The following is a 21,979-nucleotide window of genomic DNA, read 5'->3' as shown; positions in this document are numbered from 1 at the left end:
GTCTCGGTTACGTATGTAACCCTAGTTCCCTGAGGGAACGAGACGCTGCGTCGAAACGCTGTGAGAACGCCTCTGTTTAAATGCGTCGTGAAGCGCCTGTAGAACCATTCCATCGGAAAAAAGATCGATCGTCGGCGTGATGACGTCATCGACCGGAAGCTATAAAACGTCCGCGAAAACAAACAGGAACTAACTTCTGATAAAGCCTGAAGTAAGTGATCACGGACACGCCGGGAGTATGGCAAAGCGACGCAGCGTCTCGTTCCCTCAGGGAACTAGGGTTACATACGTAACCGAGACGTTCCCTTTCGGGGAACTCGAGCTGCGTCGAAACGCTGTGAGAACGCTTATACCCACATCGCCATAGGACCAAGTGTCTCGTATGTGTGAAGCCGAAGCGCACACGGTTACGAGAGTACCTGTGCCCCTACAGTAGATGCCAGGTCTAGTTCGTAGAACCTGACGAAAGTAGAAGGAGACGACCAACCGGCCGCGTTACAGATATCATGGAGGGAAGCCCCCGACAAAAGTGCTTTAGAAGCAGCCATACCCCTGGTTGAGTGCGCCCGGACAGCCAGTGGAGACGGCTGCCCGGTAGCTTCATAAGCAAGTGAAATGGCCTCGACCACCCACTTGCTCATCCTCTGCTTGGATACTGGGGCCCCCTTCTTAGGGGGTCCAAAGCAAACAAACAATTGTTCAGATTTTCTCCACAGGGCAGCTCTGTGGACATAGGTATCCAGTGCCCTCACAGGACACAGCAGATTTAATCTTTCCTGGTCTGACGTCATAAATGGAGGAGGACAGAAGGCTTGCAGAGTGATGGGGCCCCGTGGGCTCGTAGGAACCTTGGGGACATAACCCGGCCTGGGATGCAGAAATGCTTTCACCATCCCTGGCGCAAACTCTAGACATGAGGGCTCTACCGACAGAGACTGAATATCTCCTATCCTTTTAAGAGATGATATGGCCAAAAGGAAGATGGTTTTTAGGGTGAGGAACTTATCCGAAACCTCCTCCAGAGGTTCGAACGGAGGTCCGGACAAGCCCCTCAGAACAATGGCCAAGTCCCATGCCGGGACCCTCGAGTGCATAACTGGCCTCAACCTTAATGTGCCACGAAGGAAGCGTGTAATTAGAGGGTGTCTTCCCAAAGACACTCCACTGCAAGGGACGTGGACAGCACCCAAGGCCGCCACGTACACCTTAAGTGTGGAGGGGGTCAACCCTGCAGAGAACCTCTCCTGCAGGAACTCCAGCACTGTACCAACCGGGCAGTTAACTGGATCCCACTGGCGTTCTCTGCACCATGCTGAGAAAAGTCTCCATTTCAAAGCGTACAGCTTCCTTGTGGACGGAGCTCTGGAGTGTAGGATGGTCTCTACGACCTCGGCCGAGAGACCCTCCTCTATGAGCCTAGCCCCCTCAGAGGCCAGGCCCACAGTTTCCACATCTCTGGGCGTGGGTGCAGGAATCTCCCGCCCGCCTGAGAGAGTAGATCCCTCCTGGTCGGAATCTCCATCGGAGAGCCTTCCAGGAGAGATATCAGGTCCGCAAACCACACTCGGGTCGGCCAGTTCGGAGCCACTAGAAGTACCTGGGCCCCGTCCCGGCGTACCCTCTCCAGAACTCCTGGAAGCAGGACAATCGGGGGGAAGGCGTACAGAGGCAGCCTCGGCCACTCCTGTACCATGGCATCCAGCCCCAGCGGGGCCGGATGGGTCAGAGAAAACCACTGCGGGCAGTGAGAATTCTCCGCCGAAGCGAACAGGTCTATCTCTGCCTTCCCATAAACCTTCCAGAGGAGCTCCACCACCTCTGGATGGAGTCTCCATTCCCCGGGCCTCGGCCCCTGTCTCGACAGGCTGTCTGCTTCCTGATTCAGGGCCCCCGGGATATATACTGCCCTGACTGACAGCAATTTCCCTTGGGCCCACAGGAGGATCCGATGTGCCAGTTTGTCCAACGGACGAGACTTCAGACCCCCCTGGTGGTTTATGTAGGCCACCACGGACGTGTTGTCTGTTCTGACTAGTACATGGTGGCCCCTGAGGTCGGGCAGGAACTGTTTCAATGCAAGAAACACTGCGAGCATCTCTAGCCGATTTATGTGCCAGTGCCGCTGATGCTCCTGCCATAGACCCTGGGACGAGCGACCACTCATGGTCGCCCCCCAGCCCGTGAGAGAGGCGTCTGTCGTTAGCGTTACGCGACGAACAAGAGCCCCCAACACGGGACCCTGAGATAAAAACCCCGGGTTTTTCCACATGACCAGAGCACGTAGGCATCGCCGCGTGACTTTGATCGTGCGGAGCGGATTTCCCCTCGGGGAGAACCCTTTTGTCTTGAGCCACCACTGCAGTGGCCTCATGTACAGTAGGCCAAAAGGTATCACGTTGGACGCTGCTGCCATGAGACCTAACAGTTTCTGGAACTGTTTCACAGTGACGGCTTGGCCTAGCTTCTGTTCTTTGGCGGCTGCCAGGATCGATGCTATGCGTGTTGGCGATAATTGCGCCCGCATAATTACCGAGTCCCAGTTCACACCCAGAAAAGTGGTTCTCTGAGCCGGAGAAAGTACACTCTTCTTGGCGTTCAGCCTCAACCCCAGCTTCGACATATGGGCGAGAACAGCATCTCGATGCTGAACCGCCATCTGCTCTGTATTCGCTAGAATCAGCCAGTCGTCGATATAGTTCAATATGCGGATGCCCTGTAGACGCAGCGGCGCCAGAGCTGCATCCACACACTTGGTGAACGTGCGGGGTGACAGTGCTAGACCGAAGGGAAGTACACGATATTGGTATGCCTCTCCCCCGAAGGCAAACCTCAGGAACTTCCTGTGATGTGGAAAGATGGAGACATGAAAATACGCATCTTTGAGGTCTATGGTGACAAACCAATCCTCCGATTTGACCTGCGCTACAATCTGTCTGAGTGTAAGCATCTTGAATTTGAGCTTGGCCACCGAGCGATTCAATAGCCGCAGATCTAATATCGGGCGTAAGCCCCCATCCTTCTTCGGCACGATGAAGTAACGGCTGTAAAAGCCAGACTCCCTGCTGGGAGGGGGAACCCTCTCTATAGCCCCTTTTTGCAGGAGTGTCTCTACTTCCTGTGCCATTACCAGAGCCTGCTCCGGGCCCACCTCTGTAGGCAGGACACCGGAGAAAGGAGGTGGCCGACTTCCGAATTGAATGGCGTACCCCCTTTCTATTATCTGCAGGACCCAACGAGATATATTTGGTAGACGTTTCCACTCGTCTAGAAAATCTACTAAGGGAACCAGCCTCTCGAGGCTGGCCTCTGGTGTATTTTGAGCAACAAGCACAGTGCCCTGAAGCGGCGGACCGGCAGGGAACAACTGACTTGACTGCTCGGGGACCCCCCGAAGGGGGTGCGGACCACCCTCGGGTGGCCCGCGGAGACCGACTGCGCCCCGGCATTGCGGCAGGGTTGGCAGCGCGGCCCCCCGAGGGTGCCGTAGGGAAACGGGTACCGTAGGCAGGGGTAAGCACCGTTTCCCTACGGGGGGAACCACCCTCAGCGTCCTGACGCTTCTGGCGTCAGGAACGCTTCGACGAGGCCTTCTTGGCGATCAGGACTGTCCGCAGATCAGCCCTGCCCCTCGAAGGCCTCGTCTGAGAGCGCCGCCCCTCGTCCCCACGCTGAGGGGGAGCTCGGGCAGCGACGCTCTGCTTCTGCTGAGCCCTGTAGGAGGAGCTCGTACTCGGCTTGGGCTGCTTGGTGGTATCAGCAGCAGCCCCAGGGACCTGGACCCGGAGAGGGAGGAACTGCTTGAGCGCCGCAGCTTGCTTTTTCGACTCCTGGAACCTCTCGGTGACAGTGTGAACTGCGTCACCGAAGAGGCCTCCAGGAGAAAGCGGCGCATCAAGCAGAAAGGCTTTCTCCCTCTCCTTGATGTCTGTGGGGTTTAGCCATAGATGCCTCTCCGTAGCCACCAATGCTGCCATGGAGCGGCCAACACATCTGGCCGTCTCCTTGGTGGCCCGGAGAGCTAGATCGGCTGACGATCTTAATTCAGCGATAATATCACCCCCCACAGCATCACTACCGTCCAAATCCCTCAGCAGGTCAGCCTGGTATGCCTGCACGATAGCCATCGTGTGCAGGCATGCAGCCGCTTGACCCGCCGCCGAGTACGCTTTACCCACCATCGCCGACGTTGTTTTTAGAGGTCTGGTGGGTAAAGTCGGGGCCTTCAGGGACGATGCCGAGGAAGGCGAGAGATGGCTCGCAAGCGTCTCTTCAACCTTTGGCATCGCCCCATAACCATACTGTCTCAGCCCGCAAATATTGCTGTAGACCGAAGTCTGCGGGCTGAAGACACGATATGAAGCCGGTCTCTTCCACGATCTTGCCACCTCGGTGTGCAAATCGTGGAAGAACGGCAGGCCCCGTCGCTGAGGTTCTGATGCGCGAGACGGCAGGAAGCGTTCGTCTAGCTTACTATGACGTTTTCTTCCTGCCTCAGATCTTTCAGTGGGCCAGTCGATGTTTAACCTGGCCACTGCTCGCGTCAAAACCTCAACTAGCTCCTCACTAGCAGGGGACTGAAGTGGCGAATCTTCAGTATCGATACTTTCAACGTCCACCTCCTCAGAGCTGGACAGATGAAGTACCGGCGGCTCTCTCGGGGGGGAAGAAACCGCCATGCGTGCTTCCATGCCCCGAGAAGAACCGCTGGATGGAGCAGGTGAGGGCAGAGATAAGGCAGCGCCCGTCTCTAACCCCTCTGCAACATCCAATTGTGATCCCCACGACTGCAGCCTCCGCTCCGCCTCGGCGGCAGCGGGACCAGAGCCGCGGGGAACACGAGCCGAGGCACCCTCCTCGAAGAGTGCCCGGCGGGAGCGCAGCGTTCTCAGTGGCATACGCTCACAGTGCTCGCAAGCAGCCCCCTCGAGGGCTGCCTGGGCATGCTGCGCTCCCAAGCATGCAACACAGAGAAGATGTGTATCCCCGCCCGTGATGTAGCGTGGGCAGGGAGGAACACACTTTCTGAAATTGCTGCTTTCACTCGCCATTCTATCTATCTTATTTTCTCTTTTTTCTGTTAATATATTGAATATTTAACAAAAAGGGTGGAAAATCTCTGCTTTCTAGTATAATAGACAGACAAAAACACCAAATAGACAGACAGGTTCACACAGATCGCTTGCTGAAGGCTCAGAAGCTAGTTCCTGTTTGTTTTCGCGGACGTTTTATAGCTTCCGGTCGATGACGTCATCACGCCGACGATCGATCTTTTTTCCGATGGAATGGTTCTACAGGCGCTTCACGACGCATTTAAACAGAGGCGTTCTCACAGCGTTTCGACGCAGCTCGAGTTCCCCGAAAGGGAAATGAAATTAGTTGGTTCTCACAAAATAAAACAATGCTCAGACACTAACCATTACTGATTTAGGCAGCCCCTTTTGACTCATACCAGTAACAACACCAGGCAAAATAACAAAACCAAAAAAAAGGAGTACATATAACAAAATAAAACAATAAATGGGGGAGGAAAGACAGCAGTGGCAATTAAATGGCAATTCCTAAAGGAAACAAAAACACATGTTACTCATAACCTATAAATATTGCCATTCCCCAACAAAAATCACTCAAAACACATTAAAAGAAACCCTACCAGTGCGTTAATGGTTGGGAGGGCAACACAGCGCCATTTTCAAATGGTCTTTAACCATGCATTCACCAGCCCCGCGACCATCAAGAAAACCTAATCAGCCTAAAAATAAGCCTACACCATTAAAAACAGGTCACCAAATACAAACAAACAGAAGCAACCTAACCTACCTCGCACCTAATACCAAACACCCGCACACAAGCGCGAGGGAGACAGCCTATACAGAGAAAGACAAAGGATAAAAAGATATTAAAATATCTTATCTTGTATTAAAAGATAATCTAAATTTGTGTTGGTGCTTCTAAGTTAGAGGATGCAGAGTGAAAGCAACAATGATCATTACCTTATTTGAGCAGTAATCTGCAAACTCAACCGGAGAATCAAACTGATCGCCTCCCCGAACTACCGCTCTCCCAATCTTATAAAGCACGCGGAAATGTCCTAATGTGCACACTTCCGCCTACGGAGGAACGCTCTTAAAGGGGCCATGTCACTCTTACCACCATGAGGGGCTTCACTACATATATACTTCACACCACTCAATGTTTAGATTCTCTCAAATAGTTTCTGGCTTCAACCCATCAAGATTACCACAATAATCTCATAAAAAAGAGTCTTGAATGCACTGTGGAGATTCATAGCAAAGACTTCCACTTTGTAATTGAGTTATTGTCTCTGTTTTACCCTACAGTGCTATCAAAAAAGGGGACTCTAGCCTTTTTTTGTTAGTCTTGGAGATGTAATTTTGTGCTTGTATAACCATGGACCATAGTGTAAGATTATGACAGCAAACCCACGGGGAAAATGCTGGTTCCTTGCCTTCCAGGATATTCACTTCAGATTAGACATCCAAGGGAAAAGCTGATAGGTTGCCTCAAATGCATCCAACTACTCACTGCTGAGTGTTTTTCTTATGTGTACAAAGATGGGGGGAAAAACTTTACATTTGAGCTGTATTACATTTTATGCACTCACAAGGCCTTTTTAATTTGCATAATGTTCTTTTCTGGTAACTTCCCTGCAAACACGTCCAGTTGGGGCCCACATGGGCCTCGCTTGGGCTAGTTGGGCTTCGGCTGGGCATGGGCTCAGAGTGGGCTTTGTTGTTGGGCCCCACATGGGCAGTAGATGGGCTCCAATCAAAATTGATATGTCAGATATGGATGCTATTTTTTTTTTTTTTTTTACAATATAGGCTCTGGGCTAGGGCCACTTTTATACACATTTTATTATATTAGCTGCTGTCTGTAACATTTTTTGTCTTTTAAGATTTACAAAAATTCTATAATGAGAATGTACAACATTAATTTGCAATCCATCCAACAATTATTTATTCAAACTGTGTTTTGTCTTACCCTAAATCATTATACATTTATAATAAGTGTTTATATTGGGACTATTTCAGGCCGGAATCGCTGCGGAGGAGCACAGTGTCTGCGTGGCTCGTCATAGACATAAACAGATGAAATAGCTGTGTTCTTTCCGCAAGCGTGCAGTTTATTAACCTCTAGAGCACCCAATTGCGGACTGCAGCTTTAAGCTACTTAAGGGTACCCAATTTAACTCTAAGAATGTTGAAAGAGTTTCAAAAGACAAGTTTGCTAACGATTTCCCCACAAAATGTTCAAACTGTAAGGCAAGCAGTGCGCACTCTGCAGCGCAAATCTGGAAAGCCCCACCCCCATCACCGAGCAAAAAAATCTGCCCAGCAACATCTTTGCCGCCTTTTGAGTAGTACAGTCTGCTGTCCGTTAAGGATCCTCGAGTTCAACGGTGTCTCGTGTGGACAGAAGGCAGGTAAGAGCCTCTTATAATAACCTTGGGGAGGATTTTACCGCATGATGATGTTAACCAAAAGTTTTTTTTGGAAAGTATTAGTTAAGAGGAACATAGCTTTAAACGTAAACCGCGTGAGGTAACGTTATAGCTTAACGTTAGACCTAAAGAATGGTGATGAACAGACGAGTTTAATGTACGTTATTAAGCCAGTAGCAATTAAGCTTTTTTTTTTTGAATGGCTGACTAAAGATATTGTTTTGAAGTAACATATTTGGTTGTAAACTTCTTAGCAAGGGAGTCGAACAGGCATTAGTAAGCTGTAAAATGACAATTTCTACTCTTTTATCAGCTGGTGGAATTGTACTGTTTGCACTTGTTGCATTTAACGTTACCATTAAAGTAAAAACACTGATGAAAGTCCACGTCAATGTCAGCAAAGTTTTATCGGTTATGGTGTCCTGCCTTGTTATCCTCGCGGGACCGCGCGTGTAACTTCAGAGAGGCTGATATGCTTTGAATTCACCTCTTAAGACAAGACAACATCGTTTTTTCATGCAGTGATCAATTTTGAGATTTTGGGCCAGTTTGCTCCCTTAACATGTAAGTTTTCATGTCAAAATAAAACAAATGTCAACATTACACATTAAGGTGGTTATTTAATTATATTTTGTAAACATGCGCCCAGATTTATACCATAAATCACCAAACATTAACATTCCAGGGTTTTTCCTACATTTATTTATTTAAAATTGTATTTCCCAATGACACAGGAGGACAAGTTTTGTGGGAGTTTTGTTAAAGGGATAGTTCACACATAAGTGAAAATTGTCATACTCACCCTCACAAATATATTTTGAAGAATGTTTGATCTGCTTGGCTACAAACATTCTTCAGAATATCTTCTTTGCGGAACAAAGCAACTCACAGGTGTTTTATATATATATATATATATATATATATATATATATATATATATATATATATATATATATATATATATATATATATATATATTATACTTTGATAAAAGAACTCACTGATTTAACTCATTGATTGTGCTTGTATATTATACACTTCTAGGCAAATTATTTTGTCGGATGAGGATGACGACAATTGGTCCGGCAACTCCATCAGGCCTTCACCTCTATCCACCCTCAGGTCAGTATGTTCGGTTGTACAACAAAAACATACTTAGTACCTGTGTGTGTTTTTAAAAAAGTGACTGTCCCACAATGTATTTAAAAATTCATAATGTCTGATTTTTTGCATAAAAGTTTTTTGTGCTAAACCAACACAACATAATTAGTTATTTCAAATTTGTTATTCTTTTTTTTTGTTTTGTTTTTACAGCACACCGGCTCCATCCACCCTCAGATCTGTGATTTTACCTCCACGGCCTCCATCCAACCTCAGGTCTTCTTTTCTATACATAGTTTTCTTTACAGTCCTGGCTGAGAGTTGTGTTGGCACATATAAAGTAAGTGACCATTATATTTGTTTCTTGCAGGAGGCTTAAAGAAAAACGCCATGACCAGCCAAATCACCCGTAAAGATGCGGAGAAGGCAGTCTCCAGATGGCTCATTGATGCTAGGGACTGGGGGGGTAATCGACAGGCACCCATCAAGGAATTCAGGCTTCAGGTTCATTTGAGGTGGAAAGTAACTAATCCTGTCTGACAGTGAGGAACACTGAACACAAGTTCCCTTTCGGGGAACTCGAGCTGCGTCGAAACGCTGTGAGAACGCCTCTGCGTTAATGCGTCGTGAAGCGCCTGTAGAACCATTCCATCGGAAAAAAGATCGATCGTCGGCGTGATGACGTCATCGACCGGAAGCTATAAAACGTCCGTGAAAACAAACAGGAACTAGCTTCTGAGCCTTCAGCAAGCGATCTGTGTGAACCTGTCTGTCTATTTGGTGTTTTTGTCTGTCTATTGAAAGAGTTTTTCCACCCTTTGTTAAATATTCCTTATATTTACAAAAAAGAGAAAATAAATAGATAGAGAAATGGCGAGTGAAAGCAGTAACTTTAAGAGGTGTGTTCATCCCTGCCCACGCTACATCACGAGTGGGGATACACACTCTCTTTGTGTTGCCTGCTTGGGAGCGCAGCATGCCCAGGCAGCCCTCGAGGGGGCTGCTTGCGAGCACTGTGAGCGTATGCCACTGAGAACGCTGCGCTCCCGCCGGGCACTCTTCGAGGAGGGTGCCTCGGCTCGTGTTCCCCGCGGCTCTGGTCCCGCTGCTGCCGAGGCAGAGCGGAGGCTGCAGTCGTGGGGTTCACAATTGGATGTTGCAGAGGGGTTTGAGACGGGCGCTGCCTTATCTCTGCCCTCACCTGCTCCATCCAGCGGTTCTTCTCGGGGCTTGGAAGCACGCATTGCGGTTTCTTCCCCCCCGAGAGAGCCGCCGGTGCTCCAACTATCCAGCTCCGAGGAGGTGGACGTTGAGAGCATCGCGACTGAAGATTCGCCACTTCAGTCCCCTGCGAGTGAGGAGCTCGTTGAGGTTCTAACGCGAGCCGTGGCCAGATTAAATATTGACTGGCCCGTAGAGAGATCTGAGGCAGGAAGAAAAAGATCTAGCAAGTTAGATGAAAGATTCCTGCCCGCTCGCGCTTCAGAACCTCAGCGGCGGGGCCTGCCATTCTTCCATGATTTGCACACCGAGGTGGCAACATCATGGAGGAGACCGGCATCATACCGTGTGTTCAGCCCACAGACTTCGGTCTACAGTAACATCATGGGGCTGAAGCACTACGGTTATGGGGCGATGCCAAAGGTAGAAGAGACGCTCGCGAGCCATCTCTCGCCTTCCTCGGCATCGTCCCTTAAGGCCCCGACTTTGCCCACCAGACCATTAAAGACAACGTCGGCAATGGTGGGCAAAGCGTACTCGGCGGCAGGTCAGGCTGCTGCATGCCTGCATACCATGGCTATAATGCAGGCTTATCAGGCTGACCTGCTCAGGGACTTAGATGGACGTGATGAAGTGGGGGGTGATGTCATAAATGAGCTAAGAACAGCAGCTGATCTAACTCTCCGGGCCACCAAAGAGACGGCCAGATGTGTTGGCCGCTCTATGGCAGCATTGGTGGCTACGGAGAGACATTTATGGCTCAACCCCACTGAAATCAAGGAGAGGGAGAAAAGCTTCCTGCTCGACGCGCCGCTGTCTCCTGGTGGCCTCTTCGGTGACGCAGTACATACTGTCACCGAGAGGTTCCAGGAGTCAAAGAAACAAGCTGCGGCGCTAAAGCAGTTTCTCCCTCTCCGGGTCCAGGTCCCTGGGGCTGCCGCTGACATCAGGCAGCCCAAGCCGAGTACGAGCTCCGCTCACAGGTCACAACAAAAGCAGAGCGTCGCCGCTCGAGCTCCCCCTCAGCGCGGGGACGAGGGGCGGCGCTCTCAGGCGAGGCCTTCGAGGGGCAGGGCTGATCTGCGGACAGTCCTGATCGCCAAGAAGGCCTCGTCGAAGCGTTCCTGACGCCAGAAGCGTCAGGACGCTGAGGGTGGTTCCCCCCATAGGGAAGCGGTGTTTACCCCTGCTAACGGTACCCGCTTCCCTACGGCACCCTCGGGGGGCCGCGCTGCCAACCCCGCCGCAATGCCGGGGCGCAGTCGGTCTCCGCGGGCCACCCGAGGGTGGTCCGCACCCCCTCCGGGGGGTCCCCGAGCAGTCAAGTCAGTCGTTCCCTGCCGGTCCGCCGCTTCAGGGCACTGTATTTGCTGCTCAAAATACACCAGAGGCCAGCCTCGAGAGGCTGGTTCCCTTAGTAGATTTTCTAGACGAATGGAAACGTCTATCAAATATATCTCGTTGGGTCCTGCAGATAGTAGAAAGGGGGTACGCCATTCAATTCAAGAGTCGGCCACCTCCTTTCTGCGGTGTCCTACCTACAGAGGTGGGCCCGGAGCAGGCTCTGGTAATGGCACAGGAAGTAGAGACACTCCTGCAAAAAGGGGCTATAGAGAGGGTTTCCCCTCCCAGCAGGGAGTCTGGCTTTTACAGCCGTTACTTCATCGTGCCGAAGAAGGATGGGGGCTTACGCCCGATATTAGATCTGCGGCTATTGAATCGCTCGGTGGCCAAGCTCAAATTCAAGATGCTTACACTCAGACAGATTGTAGCGCAGGTCAGATCGGAGGATTGGTTTGTCACCATAGACCTCAAAGATGCGTATTTTCATGTCTCCATCCTTCCACATCACAGGAAGTTCCTGAGGTTTGCCTTCGGGGGAGAGGCATACCAATATCGTGTACTTCCCTTCGGTCTAGCACTGTCACCCCGCACGTTCACCAAGTGTGTGGATGCAGCTCTGGCGCCGCTGCGTCTACAGGGCATCCGCATACTGAACTATATCGACGACTGGCTGATTCTAGCGAATACAGAGCAGATGGCGGTTCAGCATCGAGATGCTGTTCTCGCCCATATGTCGAAGCTGGGGTTGAGGCTGAACGCCAAGAAGAGTGTGCTTTCTCCGGCTCAGAGAACCACTTTTCTAGGTGTGAACTGGGATTCGGTAATTATGCGGGCGCAATTATCGCCAACACGCATAGCATCGATCCTGGCAGCCGCCAAAGAACAGAAGCTAGGCCGAGCCGTCACTGTGAAACGGTTCCAGAAACTGTTAGGTCTCATGGCAGCAGCGTCCAACGTGATACCTTTTGGCCTACTGTACATGAGGCCACTGCAGTGGTGGCTCAAAACAAAAGGGTTCTCCCCGAGGGGAAATCCGCTCCGCACGATCAAAGTCACGCGGCGATGCCTACGTGCTCTGGTCATGTGGAAAAACCCGGGGTTTTTATCTCAGGGTCCCGTGTTGGGGGCTCATGTTCGTCGCGTAACGCTAACGACAGACGCCTCTCTCACGGGCTGGGGGGCGACCATGAGTGGTCGCTCATCCCAGGGTCTATGGCAGGAACATCAGCGGCACTGGCACATAAATCGGCTAGAGATGTTCCTGCCCGACCTCAGGGGCCACCATGTACTAGTCAGAACAGACAACACGTCCGTGGTGGCCTATATAAATCACCAGGGGGGTCTGAGGTCTCGTCCGTTGGACAAATTGGCACATCGGATCCTCCTGTGGGCCCAAGGGAAATTGCTGTCAATCAGGGCAGTATATATCCCGGGGGCCCTGAATCAGGAAGCAGACAGCCTGTCGAGACAGGGGCCGAGGCCCGGGGACTGGAGACTCCACCCAGAGGTGGTGGAGCTCCTTTGGAAGGTTTATGGGAAGGCAGAGATAGACCTGTTCGCTTCGGCGGAGAATTCTCACTGCCCGCAGTGGTTTTCTCTGACCCATCCGGCCCCGCTGGGGCTGGATGCCATGGTACAGGAGTGGCCGAGGCTGCCTCTGTACGCCTTCCCCCCGATTGTCTTGCTTCCAGGAGTTCTGGAGAGGGTACGCCGGGACGGGGCCCAGGTACTTCTAGTGGCTCCGAACTGGCCGACCCGAGTATGGTTTTCGGACCTAATATCTCTCCTGGTAGGCTCTCCAATGGAGATTCCGATCAGGAGGGATCTACTCTCTCAGGCGGGCGGGAGATTCCTGCACCCACGCCCGGAGATGTGGAAACTGTGGGCCTGGCCTCTGAGGGGGCTAGGCTCATAGAGGAAGGTCTCTCGACCGAGGTCGTGGAGACCATCCTACACTCCAGAGCTCCGTCCACAAGGAAGCTGTACGCTTTGAAATGGAGACTTTTCTCAGCTTGGTGCAGAGAACGCCAGTGGGATCCAGTTAACTGCCCGGTTGGTACAGTGCTGGAGTTCCTGCAGGAGAGGTTCTCTGCAGGGTTGACCCCCTCCACACTTAAGGTGTACGTGGCGGCCTTGGGTGCCTTCCACGTCCCTTGCAGTGGAGTGTCTTTGGGAAGACACCCTCTAATTACACGCTTCCTTCGTGGCACATTAAGGTTGAGGCCAGTTATGCACTCGAGGGTCCCAGCATGGGACTTGGCCATTGTTTTGAGGGGCTTGTCCGGACCTCCGTTCGAACCTCTGGAGGAGGTTTCGGATAAGTTCCTCACCTTAAAAACTATCTTCCTTTTGGCCATTTCATCTCTTAAAAGGATAGGAGATATTCAGTCCCTGTCAGTAGGGCCCTCATGTCTAGAGTTTGCGCCAGGGATGGTGAAAGCATTTCTGCATCCCAGGCCGGGTTATGTCCCCAAGGTTCCTACGAGCCCACGGGGCCCCATCACTCTACAAGCCTTCTGTCCTCCTCCATTTATGACGTCAGACCAGGAAAGGTTAAATCTGCTGTGCCCTGTGAGGGCACTGGATACTTATGTCCACAGAGCTGCCCTGTGGAGAAAATCAGAACAATTGTTTGTTTGCTTTGGACCCCCTAAGAAGGGGGCTCCAGTATCCAAGCAGAGGATGAGCAAGTGGGTGGTCGAGGCCATCTCACTTGCTTATGAAGCTACCGGGCAGCCATCTCCTCTGGCTGTCCGGGCGCACTCAACCAGGGGTATGGCTGCTTCTAAAGCACTCTTGTCGGGGGCTTCCCTCCACGATATTTGCAACGCGGCCGGATGGTCGTCTCCTTCTACCTTCGTCAGGTTCTATGAACTAGACCTGGCATCTACAGTAGGGGCACAGGTACTCTCGTAACCGTGTGCGCTTCGGCTTCACACATACGAGACACTTGGTCCTATGGCGATGTGGGTATAAGCGTTCTCACAGCGTTTCGACGCAGCTCGAGTTCCCCGAAAGGGAACGTCTCAGGTTACGTATGTAACCCTAGTTCCCTGAGGGAACGAGACGCTGCGTCGCTTTGCCATACTCCCGGCGTGTCCGTGATCACTTACTTCAGGCTTTATCAGAAGTTAGTTCCTGTTTGTTTTCACGGACGTTTTATAGCTTCCGGTCGATGACGTCATCACGCCGACGATCGATCTTTTTTCAGATGGAATGGTTCTACAGGCGCTTCACGACGCATTAACGCAGAGGCGTTCTCACAGCGTTTCGACGCAGCGTCTCGTTCCCTCAGGGAACTAGGGTTACATACGTAACCTGAGACGTTTTCTTAATGTTTTCTTAATTTTACTGAAATAAAAAGGGAATTCATTGTATTACTGGTCTTGTTGTTATTGTAGCTTTTTTAACCCAAGGTGTTTGGGTCTGTGGGACCTGTTTTCAATGTCTGCTAAAAGAAAAAATTAGCTTTTTATTATGCTCACTGGCCTTGGCTCATTTTCAGTAAAGAATATAAAAAATTACTTATTTTTAATGACTGCTCACGGTACACCCCCCAAAACGTCTGCATCTCTGTGTGTGTATGTGTGCATGTCTGCACGTGTTGTCTCTGCACCAACTATTCCCACACAAAGTTACAAAATTGTCACATTTCAAGCACTTTCACCTATTCTGATTAAGTTCTAAGAAATAATCACTAGTAATGAAAGTCTTATTTCTATTTTTAATTTCAATTGAATTTCCTTGGTTTCTCACAAAAAAAATTAAATTATCATAAATGTGATCTCACTGGTAAATGGCATATATGAACCATAAATTATATAATTAGTAATTGAGTAAAGTATACATCTGTTTACATTGTATAAAGTAAACTTCTGTTAAGTATGTCTTACATAAATTGTTAAGGCTGTATTGATTTAAAAGACTAATAATGTGGTGGGTTAATAAAGGGTCTAATAAAATAGCTGGTAATATTGGATGTAAAAATAAAATGTACACCTTACAAGGGTTAAAGAACTATGGGCTGACTGTAAAATAAGTGCCCAAAATGAAATTGTTAGCCCATTATGGGTAGAATAGCAGGGGCCCATAATCAGCCCACATGGGGTCCAGGTAGTGTGGGCCCCAGATGGGAGAAATCTGGGTTGCCCATGTGGGTTTTAGCTAGGGCCCATATGAAGCCCACCTTCAGCCCATCTGGGCTTGCCCACATGGGGCCACCATGGAACCCCCGGACAAAACTAACTGGGCCCCATCTGGGCAGCCCAGTTGGGGCCCACTCACCAGCCCATATCCAACCCTTATGGGCCCCACATGGGTGTGTTGACAGGGTTGACCATGGATTCAACAAAAGGATTTCTATTTGCTTCATTACTTTCTTGAGCAGGTGCAAATCCTAAATTCATAGCACATTCAGGATGGTGAACACAAGCCAGAGTCAAGCTGACAGAGGTCAGCAAATGTCCCAGAGTATTACACACTTAGCATTTAATTACTGGACATTTCAACAATTCCTGCCCAATTACTGTACATCTGTTTTGGCTCAGGAACAACCCTCAGGTCCTGCAATGTTAAAAAACGTCAAAAGGATATGTGCTTTACAGTATACAAAATTAATCTTAATAAAATTAAACCTGTTTTGTGTTTTATTCTGTCAGTTGCTGTTGCCTTTCAGACATTATACTGTTTGGTAAAACTTAAGATATAAGACCTTACTGTAAATATTTTTTCATTTGCTTTCTCATCCCAAGGAGGAAACTGAGACAAAATTAAACACTTTGATTACTGAGACAGCAATCAAATTAAGTCTGCTATGAAAGTTCTATGAATGATTGTGATTTTTAACAATCACAAAAAATTGTCTAAAATAGTCATAGATGTATGCAAATATTTACCAATTCTGAATATTAATGTCCTATATATATATAGGTCCATCTAAAAAAAATAGCATATTGTGATGAAGTTCATTATTTTCCATAATGTTATGATAAAAATTTAACTTTCATATATTTTAGAATCATTGCACACCAACTAAAATATTTCAGGTCTTTTATTGTTTTAATACTGATGATTTTGACATACAGCTTATGAAAACCCCGAAGTTCCTATCTCAAAAAATTAGCATATTTCATCCGAACAATAAAATAAAAGTGTTTTTAAGACAAAAAAAGTCAACCTTCAAATAATTATGTTCAGTTATGCACTCAATATTTGGTCGGGAATCCTTTTGCAGAAATTACTGCGAAATGACTGCTTTAATGCGGCGTGGCATGGAGGCAATCAGCCTCTGGCACTGCTGAGGTGTTATGGAGGCCCAGAATGCTTCGATAGCGGCCTTAAGCTCATCCAGAGTGTTGGCTCTTGCGTCTCTCAGCTTTCTCTTCACAATATCCCACAGATTCTCTATGGGTTTCAGGTCAGGAGAGTTTGCAGGCCAATTGAGCACAGTAATACCATGGTCAGTAAACCATTTACCAGTGATTTTGGCACTGTGAGCAGGTGCCAGGTCGTGCTGAAAAACAAAATCTTCATCTCCATAAACCTTTTCAGCAGATGGAAGCATGAAGTGCTCCAAAAGCTCCTTAAGCTAGCTGCATTGACCCTGCCCTTGAAAAAAAGACAGTGGACCAACACCAGCAGCTGACTGTGGGTACTTGACACTAGACTTCAGGCATTTTGGCATTTCCTTCTCCCCAGTCTTCCTGCAGACTCTAGCACCTTAATTTCCGAATTACATGCAAAATTTTCTTTCATCCGAAAAAAGTACTTTGGACCACTGAGCAACAGTCCAGTGCTGCTTCTCTGTAGCCCAAAAGTGGCTTGACCAAGGAAATGCGGCACTTGTAGCCCATTTCCTGCACACGCCTGTGCACAGTGGCTCTGGATGTTTCTACTCCAGACTCAGTCCACTGCTTCCGCAGATCCCCCAAGGTCTGGAAATCGGTCCTTCTTCACAATCTTCCTTAGGGTCCGGTCACCTCTTCTCGTTGAGCAGTGTTTTTTGCCACACTTTTTCCTTCCCACAGACTTCCCACTGAGGTGCCTTGATACAGCACTCTGGGAACAGCCTATTCGTTCAGAGATTTCTTTCTGTGTCTTACCCTCTCGCTTGAGGGTGTTAATGATGGTCTTCTGTTCTGGTCTTACCCATGATTGCGGTTATGAGTAAAGAACCAGGCTGGGAGTTTTTAAAAGCCTCAGGAATCTTTTGCAGGTGTTTAGAGTTAATTAGTAGATTCAGATGATTAGATTAATGGCTCGTTTAGAGAACCTTTTCATGGTATGCTAATTTTTCGAGATAGGAATTTGGGGTTTTCATGAGCTGTATGCCAAAATCATCAGTATTAAAACAATAAAAGACCTGAAATATTTCAGTTGGTGTGCAATGAATCTAAAATATATGAAAGTTTAATTTTTATCATTACATTATGGAAAATAATTAAATAACTTTTATCACATATGCTAATTTTTTTAGAAGGATCTGTATGTCATCTACAATGTACAAGCAGCGGAGTGATTGTTCATTTGCTTTTGCTGATCCTAAACTCTGGAACACTTTACCTGTAGACCTGCATGTTCTTACAGACCTGGCCCTGTTCAAGTCCAGGTTAAAAATCGCATTTATTTAGACTGGCCTTTAACACACTGTAGCACTGTGTCACTTTGTTTTTTGTTTTGTTGTTTTTTTGTTGTTGTTTTTGTTTTGTATTTTATGTAACTCTTCCTTTGGTTATTGCTTAATGTATTTATATATTATATATTGTAGATGTTCTTCTGTTTTAAATGCAAAGCACCTTGGTTCTCCTTTTGGTTGTTGGAAGGTGCTATACAAATACAGATTAATTGATTGATTGATTGATTGATTGATTGATTTGTAACAAAGCTGAAATTAAACAAAAACAAAACAACAACAAATATAATCTTCACCCATTTCCGTTTACCAAATGGTAAAAGGAAATGAGGTAATCGCATAAAAGGGAGAACGAAACGGAAGAGGAGGAAAGAGTTTTGTTTTAGAGTGGTGGGTGAGATTGTGTTGGAGTGCGAGAGAGGTGAGAACCTTGTAGCCTCAATTCATGTGGGCTGACAAACAGCCAAGAACTCCGTGTTAAATTGGAGAACTGTTTCGGTGGTGTTCGCTTTACGAAAACATAAGAGAAATGTGAAGGTGAGCATTTCCACTTACCTGGGCGACGGCAGGTGACGTTATCCTTCAGTGCACTGGACGCTAGGCCATTGCTGGAGAGGACGCGGGAGGATACAACAGACTCTCAAAGTCAAGAAGTCTCCCGCGCTGAGCGTTTAAAACCAGCTGGATTGACGATCGTCTGTTGCAGTTGCTGGAAAAGGGTCTCGCCATTGCTGAAAGTCGTGGCTTCTCGATGTACACACCAGTTGATCTTTCCCCGCATCCACCCACATAATTCACCTCAGCACTTTCCACACTTTCCCTTAGTTGTTACTTTCAAAGTAATACGTGAGTAATGTTTCTCTATTTTCATTTTATTTTTCACCTGCTATGATTTATTTATTTGTTGGTTGTTTTTTTCTTTGACTTCAGTTTGTTTCGCCATTACTTTTCTTTGCCCCAAATTTTACTGAGTTTCTTATGGTGTTTGTGAAATCAGGAGTCTGGGACTTTTGAAATAGAAATTAATTTGAATTCAGTTTGGTACTATGTTTGATGTGGTTATCAGTGAGAATTGAGGATTCTTTGTTATCTTTTTTCTTTAATTTTCCTTTTGTGAAATACATTTCTTCTAAACTACACCATATGTCTTTTGTGATGTTTATCCTGAGCTTTACCTTTATTTGTAACTTTATCTTGAGTTGATTTATGTAACGTGTGACTTGAACTATCTGGGTTATTTGCATTACAAAATACTGACAGGATTGCCTGTCTGGCGCCCGAACTAACTTACCTAAATCTAAATTAACTAATTAGTTGTTGTTTTTTTTGTGTGAATTTATTTATCGGGCCATCACCGTTACAGAAGTGGCACCCGAACAGGGACTTGAAAACTTGTCATCTGAAAGTGTGTATATTATAGTATCACTTTGAACTGATTTGTTTTTCTTATGGTTGTTTGATTCTCTGATGGTTTGAAGACACTGCTGTGATTATAACAAATTCGACTTGGAACTCTTTTTGTAAAACGTTTGAACTTTGAACTGAACTGATTCCTTTAATTCTGATTGACCTCTGTTTCAAGTACTTCAGCTAAAGGAAAGCATATGAACCAGCACACCACACACTACAGTTTGGTCAAATTGTGAAAAAAAAAAAAAAATCCTTGTGCATTTATTTTCATGAAAAGTGGTAAATATCAGTTTTTTGGCTGAAGTGTGCCACCATTTTGTAGTTTGTTACTTTGGTGCCCATTGAAAGAAAAAAAAAGAAAAAAGAAAAAGAAAAAAACCTTAGTGCATTTATTTTCATGAAAAGTAGTAATATCAGTTTTTTGGCTGGAGTGTGTCACCATGTTGTAGTTTGTTATTTGGGTTCCCATTGAAAAAAAAAAAAAACACTCCCCAGACCCATTGTATTTCCTTTTCTGGAAAATGAAATTGTAACCTCATTGTAGTTAGTTATTTTGGGGAGAAGAAATTGAGACAGGCCCAATAGTAATTTCATTACTGTAACAAAGTTCGTATAGAAGGAAGAAAGAGGACACGGGGGTCGGTTGGACTGTTGACGCTTTCTGTTTATTATAATTCTCAAAACACATCAGCACACTCAATGGTGTGCTTTTCTCTCAACACAACGATCACTTCCGGGTCGGCACTTCCGGCTTCCGGTTAACTCAGTCTCTGGGGTTCGCGTCAACAGTCCGGCTCTCTCTCTCTCTGTCCTCTGGTTCCGCTGGCGTTTTATCCCCTCTCCGCGCTCATTACTGGAACAAGAGACAGGTGTTATTAATCTGCGTCCAACCCACTCACTTACCGCTCGTCCCGCGGCTCTCTCTCCCGCTGCAGACCTCGCTGAACCACGCCCCCCTTGCCACATACCCCCACCGCCCGACTCAGGCCGGGGAGCCATCCGGCCTGCAGCCCCCCCCCCCCCCCCCCCCATTTCTGGAGAGGAAATCGGCCACAGCCATCTGAGCACCCGGCCTGTGGACCACCTTGAACTTAAACGGCTGAAGAGCTAGATACCAACGGGTGATCCGCGCGTTGGTATCCTTCATGCGGTGGAGCCATTGGAGAGGAGCGTGGTCCGAACAGAGGGTGAACTCCCGCCCCAGGAGGTAGTAGCGGAGGGTGAGAACGGCCCACCTGATGGCCAGACACTCCTTCTCTATGGTGCTGTACTTAGCTTCCCTCTTGGAGAGCTTACGGCTAATGTACAGCACCGGCCGCTCTCCCCCCTCCACCTCCTGGGCCAGGACTGTGCCCAGCCCCCTGTCCGACGCGTCAGACTGCAACAAGAAAGGGAGAGAAAAGTCAGGGGAGTGTAAAAGCGGCCCGCCACATAGAGCAGCCTTAACTCGGGTAAAAGCCTGTTGACACGGCTCCGTCCACTGGACCGTATCTGGTAGCCCCTTTCTAGTAAGATCAGTCAAAGGGCTGGTGAGGTCCGAATAATTTGGTATAAACCGTCTGTAATATCCCGCCAGCCCCAAGAACTGTCTTACCTCCTTTTTGGTCTTGGGCCTCGGACAGGTTGCAAATGCGGCAGTCTTATCAATTTGGGGACGCACCTGTCCATGACCCAAGTGGAAACCCAGATACCTTACTTCCACCCGCCCAATCGCACACTTCTTTGGGTTGGCCGTGAGCCCCGCTCCCCTCAGCGACCTCAGGACCGCCCTAACATGCTGCATATGCCGCTGCCAATCGTGACTATAAATCACGATGTCATCCAGATATGCAGCAGCATATGCGGCATGGGGACGCAAAATCCTATCCATGAGTCGCTGGAAGGTCGCGGGCGCCCCGAACAAGTCGAAAGGAAGCGTGACAAATTGGTGCAATCCAAACGGCGTGGTGAAAGCTGTCTTTTCTTTGGACAATGGAGACAAGGGGATCTGCCAATAGCCCTTTGTTAAGTCCAGTGTTGAATAAAATCGAGCCATGCCCAACCGATCCAGCAACTCGTCAACCCGCGGCATTGGATATGCGTCGAATTTCGACACTGCGTTCACCTTGCGGTAGTCCACACAGAACCTGACCGAGCCGTCGGTTTTGGGGACCAAAACTATCAGGCTCGCCCAGTCACTGTTGGACTCCTCGATTACTCCCATGTCGAGCATTGCCCCTAATTCTTCCTGAACTACCTTTTTCTTGTGTTCAGGCAAAAGATACGGCCGGCTGCAAACCACCACGCCCGGCTCGGTCTCGATATGGTGCTGAATCAAGTCGGTACGTCCCGGTAGGGGCGAGAACACGTCAGCGAACTCCGCCTGTAGTTTTGATAAATCAGTGAGTTGGAACGGTGAGAGGTGATCTCCACCAGGGGCCAGCGCGACCGATTGTGCTTTAATGCTCGCCTCTGGCCCGAGATCATCCTCTCCCCCGATCACCGTTGCCAACAACACTGATTCCACCTCATTCCATTTCTTAAGCAGGTTGAGGTGATATATTTGACGCGCCCCATTCCTATCGGATCGTATCACTTCATAATCGAGCTCTCCTACCTGTCGTGCGACCTCAAACGGCCCCTGCCACTTTGACATTAATTTCGAGCTCGACGTAGGGAGTAGAACGAGCACTTTCTCTCCCGGTGTGAATTTGCGTAGCTTCGTACCCCTGTTGTATGACCGGCTTTGGCGGTCCTGGGCTTGTAACAAATTCTCCCTGGATAGCCGCCCCAGTGTGTGGAGTTTTGTTCGCAAGTCCAGCACGTACTGA

The 21,979-nt window shown here is 48.3% G+C and overlaps 1 protein-coding gene and 1 long non-coding RNA gene across 3 annotated transcripts in view; one reads left to right on the top strand and one right to left on the bottom strand.

Moving 5' to 3' along the window:
• Nucleotides 1-21,979, bottom strand: part of LOC137092085 (zinc finger protein with KRAB and SCAN domains 7-like) — a 133,328-nt gene that overhangs the window by 109,289 nt on the left and 2,060 nt on the right. The gene's annotated exons all lie outside the window — the stretch shown is intronic.
• On the top strand, nt 6,665-9,120 carry LOC137092358 (uncharacterized). 2 transcript variants are annotated; one of them, XR_010908233.1, is made up of 5 exons: nt 6,665-7,197; nt 7,284-7,444; nt 8,507-8,584; nt 8,777-8,839; nt 8,934-9,120. It is a non-coding gene; the product is annotated as an uncharacterized lncRNA (long non-coding RNA). The 2 variants fall into 2 exon arrangements; XR_010908232.1 differs by having other exon boundaries at nt 6,665-7,444.

This window comes from Pseudorasbora parva, chromosome 11, assembly GCF_024679245.1.
Source record: "Pseudorasbora parva isolate DD20220531a chromosome 11, ASM2467924v1, whole genome shotgun sequence".
In the NCBI taxonomy this organism is placed as follows: Eukaryota; Metazoa; Chordata; class Actinopteri; order Cypriniformes; family Gobionidae; genus Pseudorasbora; species Pseudorasbora parva.
This window is presented reverse-complemented; position numbering and strand designations above follow the sequence as displayed.